The 13,824-nt window shown below is 38.9% G+C and overlaps 1 protein-coding gene across 5 annotated transcripts in view; it reads right to left on the bottom strand.

Moving 5' to 3' along the window:
• The window catches only part of NIM1K (NIM1 serine/threonine protein kinase), a 69,870-nt gene that overhangs the window by 26,026 nt on the left and 30,020 nt on the right, over positions 1–13,824 (bottom strand). The gene's annotated exons all lie outside the window — the stretch shown is intronic.

The following is a 13,824-nucleotide window of genomic DNA, read 5'->3' as shown; positions in this document are numbered from 1 at the left end:
AATAACTGAGGCAGAAGAACGGATAAGTGACCTGGAAGATAAAGTAGTGGAAATAACTACCACAGACCAGAATAAAGACAAAAGAATGAACAGAATTGAGGACAATCTCAGAGACCTCTGGGACAACATTAAACGCACCAACTTTCGAATTATAGGGGTCCCAGAAGAAGAAGAGAAAAAGAAAGGGACTGAGAAAATATTTGAAGAGATTATAGTTGAAAACTTCCTTAATATGGGTAAGGAAATAGTCAGTCAAGTCCAGGAAGCACAGAGAGTCCCATACAGCATAAATTCAAGGAGGAACATGCCAAGACACATATTAATCAAACTATCAAAAATTAAGTACAAAGAAAAAATATTAAAAACAGCAAGGGAGAAGCAACAATTAACATACAAGGGAATCCCCATAAGGTTAACAGCTGATCTTTCAGCAGAAACTCTGCAAGCCAGAAGGGAGTGGCAAGACATATTTAAAGTGATGAAGGAGAAAAACCTACAACCAAGATTACTCTACCCGGCAAGGATCTCATTCAGATTCGACAGAGAAATTAAAACCTTTACAGACAAGCAACAGCTAAGAGAATTCAGCACCACCAAACCAGCTCTACAACAAATGCTAAAGGAACTTCTCTAAGTGGGAAACACAAGAGAAGGAAAAGACTTACAATAACAAACCCAAAACAATTAAGAAAATGGTAATAGGAACATACATATCGATAACTACCTTAAATGTAAATGGATTAAATGCTCCAACTAAAAGACATAGACTGGCTGAATGGATACAAAAACAAGACCCATATATATGCTGTCTACAAGAGACCCACTTCAGACCTAGGGACACATATAGACTGAAAGTGAGGGGATGGAAAAAGATATTCCATGCAAATGGGAATCAAAAGAAAGCTGGAGTAGCAATTCTCATATCAGACAAAATAGACTTTAAAATAAAGACTATTACAAGAGACAAAGAAGGACACTACATAATGATCAAGGGATAAATCCAAGAGGAAGATATAACAATTGTAAATATTTATGCATCCAAGCTAGGGGCACCTCAGTACATAAGGCAAATGCTAACAGCCATAAAAGGGGAAATCGACAGTAACACAATCATAGTAGGGCAGTTTAACACCCCACTTTCACCAATGGACAGATCATCCAAAATGAAAATAAATAAGGAAACACAATCTTTAAATGATACATTAAAGAAGATGGACTTAATTGATATTTATAGGACATACCATCCAACAACAGCAGATTACACTTTCTTCTCAAGTGCTCAGAGAACATTCTCCAGGATAGATCATATCTTGGGTCACAAATCAAGCCTTGGTAAATTTAAGAAAATTGAAATTGTATCAAGTATCTTTTCTGACCACTACGCCATGAGACTAGATATCAATTACAGGAAAAAAATCTGTAAAAAATACAAACACATGGAGGCTAAACAATACACTACTAAATACAAAGAGATCACTGAAGAAATCAAAGAGGAAATCAAAAAATACCTAGAAACAAATGACAATGAAAACACGATAACCCAAAACCTATGGGATGCAGCAAAAGGAGTTCTAAGAGGGAAGTTTATAGTAATACAACCTTACCTCAAGAAACAAGAAACAGCTCAAATAAACAACCTAAGCTTATACCTAAAGCAATTAGAGAAAGAACAAAAAACCCCCAAAGTTAGCAGAAGGAAAGAAATCATAAAGATCAGATCAGAAATAAATGAAAAAGAAATGAAGGAAACAATAGCAAAGATCAATAAAAGTAAAAGCTGGTTCTTTGAGAAGATAAACAAAATTGATAAACCATTAGCCAGAGTCATCAAGATAAAAGGGAGGAGACTCAAATCAATAGAATTAGAAATGAAAAAGGAGAAGTAACAACTGACACTGCAGAAATACAAAGGATCATGAGAGATTACTACAAGCAACTATATGCCAATAAAATGGACAACCTGGAAGAAATGGACAAATTCTTAGAAAAGTACAACCTTCCGAGACTGAGCCAGGAAGAAATAGAAAATATAAACAGACCAATAACAAACACTGAAATTGAAACTCTGATTAAAAATCTTCCAACAAACAAAAGTCCAGGACCAGATGGCTTCACAGGTGAATTCTATCAAACATTTAGAGAAGAGCTAACACCTACCCTTCTCAAACTCTTCCAAAATATAGCAGAGGGAGGAACACTCCCAAACTCATTCTACAAGGCCACCATCACCCTGATACCAAAACCAGACAAAGATGCCACAAAAAAAGAAGACTACAGGCCAATATCACTGATGAACATAGATGCAAAAATCCTCAACAAAATACTAGCAAACAGAATCCAACAGCACATTAAAAGGATCACACACCATGATCAAGCAGGGTTTACCCCAGGAATGCAAGGATTCTTCAATATATGCAAATCAATCAATGTGATAAACGATATTAACAAATTGAAGGAGAAAAACCATATGATCATCTCAATAGATGCAGAAAAAGCTTTTGACAATATTCAACACCCATTTATGAAAAAAACTCTCCAGAAAGTAGGCACAGAGGGAACTTACCTCAACATAATAAAGGCCATATATGACAAATCCACAGCCAACATCATTCTCAATGGTGAAAAACTGAAACCATTTCCACTAAGATCAGGAATAAGACAAGGTTGCCCACTCTCACCACTATTATTCAACATAGTTTTGGAAGTTTTAGCCACAGCAATCAGAGAAGAAAAAGAAATAAAAGGAATCCAAATTGGAAAAGAAGAAGTAAAGCTGTCACTGTTTGCAGATGACATGATACTATACATAGAGAATCATAAAGGTGCTACCAGAAAACTACTAGAGCTAATCAATGAATCTGGTAAAGAAGCAGGATACAAAATTAATGCATATAACTCTCTAGCATTCCTATACACTAATGGTGAAAAATCTGAAAGTGAAATTAAGAAAACACTCCCATTTACCATTGCAACAAAAAGAATAAAATACCTAGGAATAAACCTACCTAAGGAGACAAAAGACCTGTATGCAGAAAAGTATAAGACACTGATTAAAGAAATTAAATATGATACAAACAGATGGAGAGATATATCATGTTCTTGGATTGGAAGAATCAACATTGTGAAAATGACTATACTACCCAAAGCAATCTACAGATTCAATGCAATCCCTATCAAACTACCAATGGCATTTTTCACAGAACTAGAACAAAAAATTTCATAATTTGTATGGAAACACAAAAGACCCCGAATAGCCAAAGCAATCTTGAGAAACAAAAACAGAGCTGGAGGTATCAGGCTCCCCGACTTCAGACTATACTACAAAGCTACAGTAATCAAGACAATATGGTACTGGCACAAAAACAGAAATATAGATCAATGGAACGGATAGAAAGCCCAAAGATAAACCCACACACATGGTCACCTTATCTTTGATAAAGGAGGCAAGAATATACAATGGAGAAAAGACAGCCCCTTCAATAAGTGGTGCTGGGAAAACTGGACAGCGACATGTAAAAGAATGAAATTAGAACCCTCCCTAACACCATACACAAAAATAAACTCAAAATGGATTAAAGACCTAAATGTAAGGCCAGATACTGTAAAACTCTTAGAGGAAAACATAGGCAGAACACTCCATGACATAAATCACAGCAAGATCCTTTTTGACCCACCTCCTAGAGAAATGGAAATAAAAACAAAAATAAACAAATGAGACCTAATGAAATTTAAAAGCTTTTGCACAGCAAAGGAAACCATAAACAAAACGAAAAGACAACCCTCAGAATGGGAGAAAATATTTGCAAACAAAGTAACTGACAAAGGATTAATGTCCAATATATACAAGCAGCTCATGCAGCTCAATATCAAAAAATGAAACAACCCAATCCAGAAATGTGCAGAAGACCTAAATAGACATTTCTCCAAAGAAGATATACAGATTGCCAACACACACATGAAAGGATGCTCAACATCACTAATCATTAGAGAAATGTAAATCAAAACTACAATGAGGTATCACCTCGCACCAGTCAGAATGGCCATCATCAAAAAATCTACAAACAATAAATGCTGGAGAGGGTGTGGAGAGAAGGGAACCCTCTTGCACTGTTGGTGGGAATGTAAATTGATACAGCCACTATGGAGAACAGTATGGAGGGTCCTCGAAAAACTAAAAATAGAACTACCATACGACCCAGCAATCCCACTACTGGGCATATACCCTGAGAAAACCATAATTCAAAAAGAGTCATGTACCACAGTGTTCACTGCAGTTCTATTTACAATAGCCAGGACATGGAAGCAACCTAAGTGTCCATCGACAGATGAATGGATAAAGAAGATGTGGCACATATATACAATGGAATATTACTCAGCCATAAAAAGAAACGAAATTGAGTTATTTGAAGTGAGGTGGATGGACCTAGAGTGTGTCATACAGAGTGAAGTAAGTCAGAAAGAGAAAAACAAATACTGTATGTTAACACATATATATGGAATCTAAAAAAAAAAAAAAAGGTTCTGAAGAACATAGGGGCAGGACAGGAATAAAGACGCAGATGTAGAGAATGGACTTGAGGACACGGGTAAGCTGGGACGAAGTGAGGGAGTGGCATGGACATATATACACTACCAAATGTAAAGTAGATAGCTAGTGGGAAGCAGCCACATAGCACAGGGAGATCAGCTCAGTGCTTTGTGACCACCTACAGGGAGGGTGGGAGGGAGACGCAGGAGGGAGGCGATATGGGGATATATGTATATGTATAGCTGATTCACTTTGTTATACACCAGAAACTAACACACCATTGTAAAGCAATTATACTCCAATAAAGATGATAAAAAAAAAAGAAAGAAAGCATACCCAACCAAAACAGTAGTGAATGAAAGGAACTTGAAGGAAATAGAAAGCATTGCAGGAAGCAGAAGACAAAAGACAAAATACTGCATCCATAAAATAAGAAATTCTAAACCCAAACCAAATAACAAAATTCTAAAACCAAACCAAAACAAAACAAAAACCCTCAGAGAACAAGAAAGAGCTCTATTAGAAATTTAAATTAAGGAATTCAATTGAAGAGTTGTTTAAAAAAATCTATAAGAGATGAACAATAGAGAAAAAAAGACAAGAAAAGCGGGTAATCAATTCATGAAGTCCAACATCTAATTATTAGAATTCCCAGACTCACACTATTGTGCTCCCAATAAACAAAGACATACGGTTTCTACTGTACTTGAATTGCCAACAAATCTCAGAAATTTCAAAATTAGTAATGAGTGAGGAAAAACTCCAGATTCTCACATATTCCAATAGAATAAAAAAGTAAAAAAATCAAACTAGAAAGATAAATCTTGTTTGGCTGTGAATATTCATTTTTATTTTGCAGGATTTTTTTTCCTAAAGACTTTTCTTAGATGTCTGGAAACAGAAATCCTGATTACAGGTTGTGGAATTGCTATAAATAGTTTATATTTGGACTGCTTTCTAGCAGTGTCCTAAAATATCAAGCTATATCATGTTGAAAATAAGCAAATAATGGAAATTATGACATACCTAATTGCAGACGAAATCTTCCCTTTTCTTAGATGCAAGCATGGTTTGCTGTCATTTTATTCTCTGCCCTTTTGATTTTGACCAATTTTTATGGACATTAATGAGAGCTTAGAAACCCAACCAGCCAAAAATATAGAGTCGTGTCATTATAGATCAAAGCCTCTGAGGAGGCAGAATGGTCCTTAATTATTAGCTTACTGTGGCTGCATAGCAATGCATTAAATAAGATTAAAGAAAACGGAGCTTACTTGGTAATTTATTTTCTTGACTTGCAACCCACTGTGAAAATAATATCAAAGAAAACCATTTCGTCTTTGTTCTCTTTGTCTGAGTTTAAATTACAAAACTTCTGGGCAAGGCTCTCAGACAACCTCTTCCTTGGTTGGCAAGGCCAGGCACTGGTTTGCTTAGAAAATAGCTGGGTTTTCTCTATGTGTGACAACAGAATGCGAGGACAGCCTAAGCCCACGTAATCCTCCTCAGACATGGTGGGCCCTCGGGGGAGATCATTAGCAAACATGCTTCATTTGAAGATCTATTTTAACATTTAAAAGTTATTTGCACCATATTAGCTTTTGGCCCTAGCTTTTTATTCCTCAGCATATTTGTCAAGATCCCCATGGGAGGGGAGTTGGGGGCGGTGGCAGTTGGGAAACTTTGAAGCAAATGGCAAATGAATGTGAACTGGTTCTGCCCTAGTGATGAACAGCAGCGTGGCTCCTGACACGCTCTCTTGCCCCACTTGATCTCACAAGTTACCTTCCCAGCCAAGAGGCTGGGGTCTCCCCATTCTGCTTACACTCACATCCATGGCCAGTCCACCCAGGCTGATGGGCTTACATCAGCTCTTCCCACACTGAGCTCTACCTCACTTGAGGTTCTCTTGACTGTCAAGGTCACAGACGCAAATGCCCAGGAGGGCCATCCAGGTGTTCAATGGGGCTTAGGGGAGCCCCCATGCCCAGCACGACGAGGCAGCCCAGGCTCACGAACAGCCTGGGTAGCCATGCTGGAAGGCAGGCTTACTTTTTCCAAGCCTTTTAATTCTTTAAAGGCAACTGGAAATCAATAAATTTTTGGTCAACACTCTCAATTTTTAAATGGTGGCTTAAATATTTTAAAAACACTGTGTGGCCTAGTGAAACTGAACCTTCAGGCCAGATTTGGCCGTCAGGTTGCTAATTTGCCAATTCTGCTCTAGGTTTTATAGGAACATCATCAGAAAAATAGGGGATGGCAGTCCATAGGTCCATGGTCGACTACATCTGGGAATGGTGCATATTACACCCTTCTTAGATATTCGTATTAGTACCTCATGATCTTCTGGTGTTTAAAACACACACACAAATAAAATCTGTTTTTTGTTTGTTTGTTTGTTTGTTTAATTCAGTGTTCTCCAAGTTTATTTGACCATCGAATTCATTCTTCTTTTTTTTCTAATAAATTTCTTTCTTTCTTCATTTTTTGGCTGCGTTGGTTTTTTCGTTGCTGCGCGTGGGCTTTCTCTAGTTGCGGTGAGCAGGGGGCTACTCTTCTTTGCGGTGCACGGGCTTCTCATTGAGGTGGCTTCTCTTGTTGCGGAGCACAGGCTCCAGATGCGCAGGCTCAGCAATTGTGGCTCACGGGCCTAGTTGCTCTGTGGCATGTGGGATCTTCCCAGACCAGGGCTCGAACCCGTGTCCCCTGCATTGGCAGGCGGATTCTCACCACTGTGCCACCAGGGAAGCCCTAATTAGGTTTTTAATAGGATAAACATTAATCTTTAAAAATGATTGTTAGATAAAATAATATGTCTGGAATTTGTTCCAAAATAATGAGTGGAGAAAATGATGGGAATTTAAATGAAACAAGACTGACCCATGAATTGATCATTTTTGAAGCTGGGTGACGAGCACATGGAGGTTTATAACGTTCTTCACACCATTTTTGTATCTGTATTAAATTTTTCTATAATGCAATTTTAAAATTTGTTAAAATCTACTAGTTCAAAAAATATAATATTTGTAATTTTATAATGCTAGGTATTTTACAACAACAGTGAAATGGATGAATAAGTGAATGAATGGATGAATGACATGACAACCCTGTGAGGTAAGGTACCGTCACTTCCTTTTCACAGATTAAAACGAAAAACAAAACTAAGGCCAACTGAAATTAAGAAAGTTGCCCTTAATGTCTTGACTGTTAGCTCCAAGAGCGTGGAGATTGTATATTTAAGTTAACCTTACAACATGTGAAACCAGGAATTTCAAACATGTGAGGAAGAGAATGGGGTCAAGTTCCAGAAGCAGCATGGCAGAAACTCAGGCCCTTCCCCATAAAGATATGAATCTCAGTTATAATTCATTTCCAAAACACAGATCTTCCCAGCTCTTCTGAGGGAGCGTGGTTGCCTCCATACAAATAAGGAATGGCATTAAGGTGCAGAATGAACCCATGGGTTGAATCACAAGCAGGTGGCCCTGAGCAGAAAAACAAAATGTATTCTACATCTCCTCAGGAATAACTAATTTAGGAAACACAGTACAGGAACACTCATGCCTATTTGCAGCTCGTGGTTTATTTTTAAGGGATTAAAAATATTTGCAAGTCAAAGCAGACACTGCTCTTTTGCTGCCTTATAACTTTCTTCAACTCTAATGTAGTATGTTCACTAAGAAGCAGGAACAACGTTTGAATGATGGCCATAGGGGGTGTTAGAAAAAACATTTTTTTCTGTTTGAGCAGAACTCAAGAAAGTCTATCATGGCAGGAGGGCTGGAGTGCTACGGTCATGGAGGAGAACAGCATTTCAGAATAAAAGCTCTTACTTTCACCGTCATAAAAAATTCATCATAAAAAATTCAAATTTCAAGTAAAATTTGAAACCTTTACTAAGATCCTCCCATCCATCATAAGTGATCCCTTTACACGCTACAAGAAACACATCTGAGGATTCTTAAATAGTTATCCAGCAGTGGAGGTAAGTGAGGGGTGCTGGTGGCAGGGGACAAGGGGATGAATTCCAAAGCATTTGTAGGAAAAAAAAAGCCCGCCTGAAGTCCAAGAGTCACATTGCCCCCTTCTGGACCTTTGTAGTCTTCACACAAGTGAGATGATTAAAAACCCATAAGCCTGCATGGACCTGCTGAAATAGGATAGTCGAATTCCCTTTTCCCCTCACAAACAATTTAGAAAGCCAGATTTGAAGGTTTCTAATAGAGGTATAAGAAGACAACCTAGGAAAGGAGAAAGGGCAAAGGGCATCAAAGGAGTAGGTGTTGACATGGGGGTGGGGTTGAACTCAGGACAGTTTGACTCACAATTTTATCTCCATTATTCCCCCCATATAACACCTACTACTAGCTATCCTTTCTCAAGTGCTTACTATGTGCCAGGAACCAAATTTTTAAAATCCTTCTGACAACCCTTCCAGCCAGGCCTAGAATATCTGTGTCTCTAGTGGTTCCTGCTTAGTACCACAGTTTTGCCTTTTCCTCTCTAAGTTTTCCCCAACCTGCGAAGATGGCTCCTTTCCCATTTCCTTCTAGAAGCATACTTTAAGTACTCCTGACCACACCGCTACTGTCCTGTGGCACCTGAGATCTGTATCCACAATCTGGTCCTTGACTTCACATTTCTTCCATTTCATTGGTGTGAATCAAGCCTCCTCGCAGCTCTCCTCAGGAGCAGGGTCCACGTGCAGGGGTCACGTCCATTCCCCTAGATTCCCCATCACCTAGGCCAGTGCTGCACACACTGGGCTTGACGACTCACATGATGACTTTATCTCCACCTGGTTTCTCTGTAGGGGAAACTGCTTGTACTTTGGGTAGTAATCTCTCATATTTACTCTAAAGTAGGAAAACCAAGCTTCTGATTTTCTTCTCCAGACTTGCTCTCACATATTGATGACTGGCAACACATCCTTCTAGCTGAAGCCGAAAACCTGGACTCCTCTTTTTATCTTACATCTCATGTTCAATCTGTCAGCAGATCTCATTGGCTCTATTTTCAAAATATATCCAGAACACAATCCCTTTATCCCATTATTACCCAAACCACAGTCATCCCAGTATTACCATTGAGTCCAAGCCACCATCAGTTTTTGATTGGATTTTAGTTACAGTCTCTGCAGCTGGTCTCAGAGCTTCTGTTTTATCTGGCACCCACCAGCCAGGTAAGATAGAAGCTCTGAGACCAGCTCAGACATCGTCTGTTTCAGACAGAGCATCCAGGAAGATCCTTCTAAAAGACGTCAGATCGTGTCACTTCTCTACTCAAAACCCTTGGATGGCTTCTCTTCTCACTCAGAGTAAAAGCTAAGACCCTTAAAATGGCCTTCAAGGCTCTGCCCAGTGTGGTCCCCTTCTTCTTTGATGTCACCTCTTCCAATCTCCACCTCACTCACTCCACCCAGCCACACTGGTCTCCTCACTCTTACTGGAGGGCACCAGGCCTACTCCTCTGCATATTCCTACTGATCCCTTAAGGATCATTTTAGGTGTTACCTCTTTCAGGTAGCTTGTGTACCTACACACCTAAACCAGGTGGAGTTCTCTTTTGTACTTCCAACATCTGTGTCTAGCACAGTGATTTTCTCCACCTCTTTGTACTGTTATGACTTCTATGTTGACTGTCTCTCTCATAAATCAGATTGTAAGCTCCTTCAGGGTAGTGATCATATTTGACTTATATGGACTATATTCATAAGAGCTACAGTAATTGAGACAGTGTGTAAGGATAGACCAAAAAATCAAAAGAGAGTCCAGGAATTGACCCATATATACGGTCAACTGATTTTCCACCAAGGCGCCAAGCCAATTCAGTGGGGAAAGGCAAGTCTTTTTTAACACATGGTGCTGGATCTACTGGATGTCTGTGTAAATAAAAGTTGAACCTTGACCTTTATCCCACACCATGCACAGAAATTAATCTGAGATATGTCATTGACTTAAACATAAAACCTAACACCATAAAGCTTCTAGAAGTATATCTCCAGGACTTTGAAGTAGGGCAAGTTTTTTGGACTGGATACAAAAAGCACAAACAGTAAGAGGGAAAAAAAATTTGGTAAGTTTGACTTCATCAGCATTTAAAATTTACGGGTATCAAAAGATACCATTAAGAAAACCAACAGACAGATCACAGACTAGATTATATATCCAGGACTCTAAACAGTATTTGGCACAAATAAGAGCTCAATTAAATATTTGTTGAGCAAATGTATAAAAGACCTGGCTCTTTTCCACTAGAATACATGGATATTCTAGCGGGTACAGCCAGCTGAGGTGTCAATATCCTACGACTATTGAGTGGGCAGTGCTAGTTAGAGGGGAAATCTATCTTATAGGAGGAAGAAAAGTTATCAAGATTCACTAGTAGAACTGAAACGTGTCGTCAGCAAATTTAGGAGAATGTGTACAGGGCACCAGGACCTGTAGAAAATCAGACAAAATAAGGTGTGAGTAACAGTAGAACACTCACATAAGGAAATTAGCTAAAAACACAGGAAGAATTTCACCAAATGGAGCAGAAGGCATATGCCTCATTCTTAGTTGCCTAGTTAATGCTAATGATTTTATAATGAATGAGAAACACAGATGCTGTAACTAGCAAATAAAGGTGAAGCTACAAGTGATCTACCGTAGATCTTAAGAGGATTGAGAGTTCTATCACAGGCAAACGGTGAGGTCAGGAAGGGAAAATTTTTAGTTAGGTAAAAAAGGGCAAAACTGATCCTGCACACTTGAGACTGCTTCTGGACATGGCACAGACCCAGGTTGACTGTACATTCTGGTTTGCCTAATGCTGTCCATGCGTTTCCCAATGTGATTAATATTACCTCCTTTTTTTATTCTCAAAAGTGTCATTGTTTGGGTGATATATAATGTGATCATTTTACTTAAATGTGTTATTTCTTCCTCTTACTTTGGATGGTTAATGAGGATAAATAATTGTGTAGCTGCATATCCGCTGTGTTATTTGTTTTACCTGATAGCATCCCTCCCTGGAAGGCACCTCAGGCCAAATAAGAGCGAGTGCTCACTTTCCTGATGACCAGTGTAAGACTGTGTTGACAAATGTATAACCTGATGTTTAGATTGCTTCCCTGCTCCTTGCTGTAACCAGGTGAGTTCGGCAGTAGAAGTCTTCAGTGTAATTATTTTGAATTAACAAAGCTCTAGTCTACTCCTAAAACCACTAATTATATCAATACTTTCTTTTAAAGACATGGAAACCAAGGCATGAAATGATCCGGTTAAATGGCTTGTCTGGGATCATTCAGGGTGAAAAATCTAGATAAGACTCCTATTTATGATAAAGGTATTTTCAGCTCACCATCACCACCAACATTCATTCATTTAACAAACATTTATTAAACACCTATTATGTGCCAAAAACCCCCTCTCCACATGATGAGTTTACTAAGGCTCCAACGACCTGGACAATCACTGTGCGTGCATGACTTAAAATAAGCGATCTGCTGCTGAGATAAGCACATTGGGTACCAATGTTCGGTGTTTGAAGCGCGTTCTACGCTTCAACTGAGAAAATTGACTGGAAGGGACCCTGCAGTTCTACAGTAAGACAAATCTTAATTGTACAAGTGAACTTTAAGGGTCCAAGCAATGCAAGTGGGTTATGGAACACTTATGGGGAATAGGGGAGTAGGGGGAAGGGGTGGTTCTTGCATTCAGTGATGGAAATAAACATCCAACCATTCTACTGTATCTTTCTAATCTAAAGATTTTTTTTTAAACCTTAAAAAAGAATCTTTCATGACACTGCTCTTTTACATGATACAACCAGCTAGGAACAGTCATTAATTAGTGTTTTGAATGGCTCATACATTTACATTAGAAACATCACCTTTGATGTCTTTGATTCCTGAGTCCATTGATCTGCCATAGCTTTGAAATCTCAGGCAGGAATTCATTCAGATCAACCTAATTTGAAAGAAAAGCAACCGCTTTCCTGCCCTCTGAATTATCCATCCATGGGGCTCCTCTCTGTTCTGGTAACCTCTGGAGTAAAGCTGGTTTTTCAAAGGTAGAAAACAGCTCTTTACCACAGTAACCACATAACAAAATGAAATAAATATATGTAAGAAGAGAGTTGTTGCTTCTCATTTGCTCAAGCTGTAAAATAAATAAATACATATATACATAATTGGCTGCTACTAAGGAGAAGCCTAGATAGATATGTAGTATGGAAAATGGGAAGTCTAAAATTTTATTGAAATTTACTGATAATCTCAACTATTCTAGTCTTTGTTTAATAGCAATTATTACACCAATAATAATAGCTAGCTCTTACATATTATAATATATACGATGGGGTGGGCACTATTCTAGGTGCTTTATGTGTATTAACCATTTAATCCTTACATGAATTCTCGATTTTACAAAAAGGGAGGTCAGGCGACTCCACCCATCCAGGATTCAAGCCCAGGCAGGGAGGCTCCAGTCTCAGGGCTCATCTTCACCACCACAGCGGGCTATATAGTTATTTCCAGAATGTTTTTACAATACAGTAATTTTTTATGTCTAGGATTTAATATTTGGCATAAGGAAAGCTGAACACTTTGTTCTATGCAAGCTTTCAATAACTGTTGTGGGTGAATGAATGAGCATATAAATGTAGAAGATCACAGGTTTTCTCTCAGTTGCCTCTGCCAATCACTAATAATTTTCTTCTTCTCCTTCAAACCACCCTACCAGCTTGGTTAATGATAAATTTATTCTGTCTTCCCTCTGCTCAGTCTTAACCAATAGGCTTGCACTTCTCATCCTTCAGTAATTGGACATCCTGCTTAGGACCCACAAAGGGAGCAGGTGGTCCAGGCAATCCAGTGGGGACGTGGGACACAAGGTGAGACCCCAGGAAAAGCACCACTTTAGAGCCAGAGGCACTGAGAAGAGACAGAGATTGTATTCACTTGGGGAACACAGGGACTTCTTCTTTTTTTAAAAAAAAAATTTTATTTATTTATTTATTTGGCTGTGCCAGGTCTTAGGTGCAGCAGGTGAGATCTTAGTTGCGGCAAACAGGATCTAGTTCCTTGACCAGGGATCGAACCCGGGCCCCCTGCATTGGGAACACAGAGTCTTAACCACTGGACCACCAGGGAAGTCCCAACACAGGGACTTCTAAGACTGAAACTCTCTTGCCTCATCCTCCAAGATCTGCACCAGCCATAGGATGCATCATTCATTCATTCAACATTTATTGAGCAACTGCTATATGCCAACACCATGTTAGCCTCAGATACATATGGCACTGAATGA

The sequence above is a fragment of the Balaenoptera ricei genome, chromosome 3 (assembly GCF_028023285.1).
Source record: "Balaenoptera ricei isolate mBalRic1 chromosome 3, mBalRic1.hap2, whole genome shotgun sequence".
In the NCBI taxonomy this organism is placed as follows: domain Eukaryota; kingdom Metazoa; phylum Chordata; class Mammalia; order Artiodactyla; family Balaenopteridae; genus Balaenoptera; species Balaenoptera ricei.
Note: the sequence above shows the minus strand (reverse complement) of the source record. Positions and strands in the feature narration are given on the sequence as shown.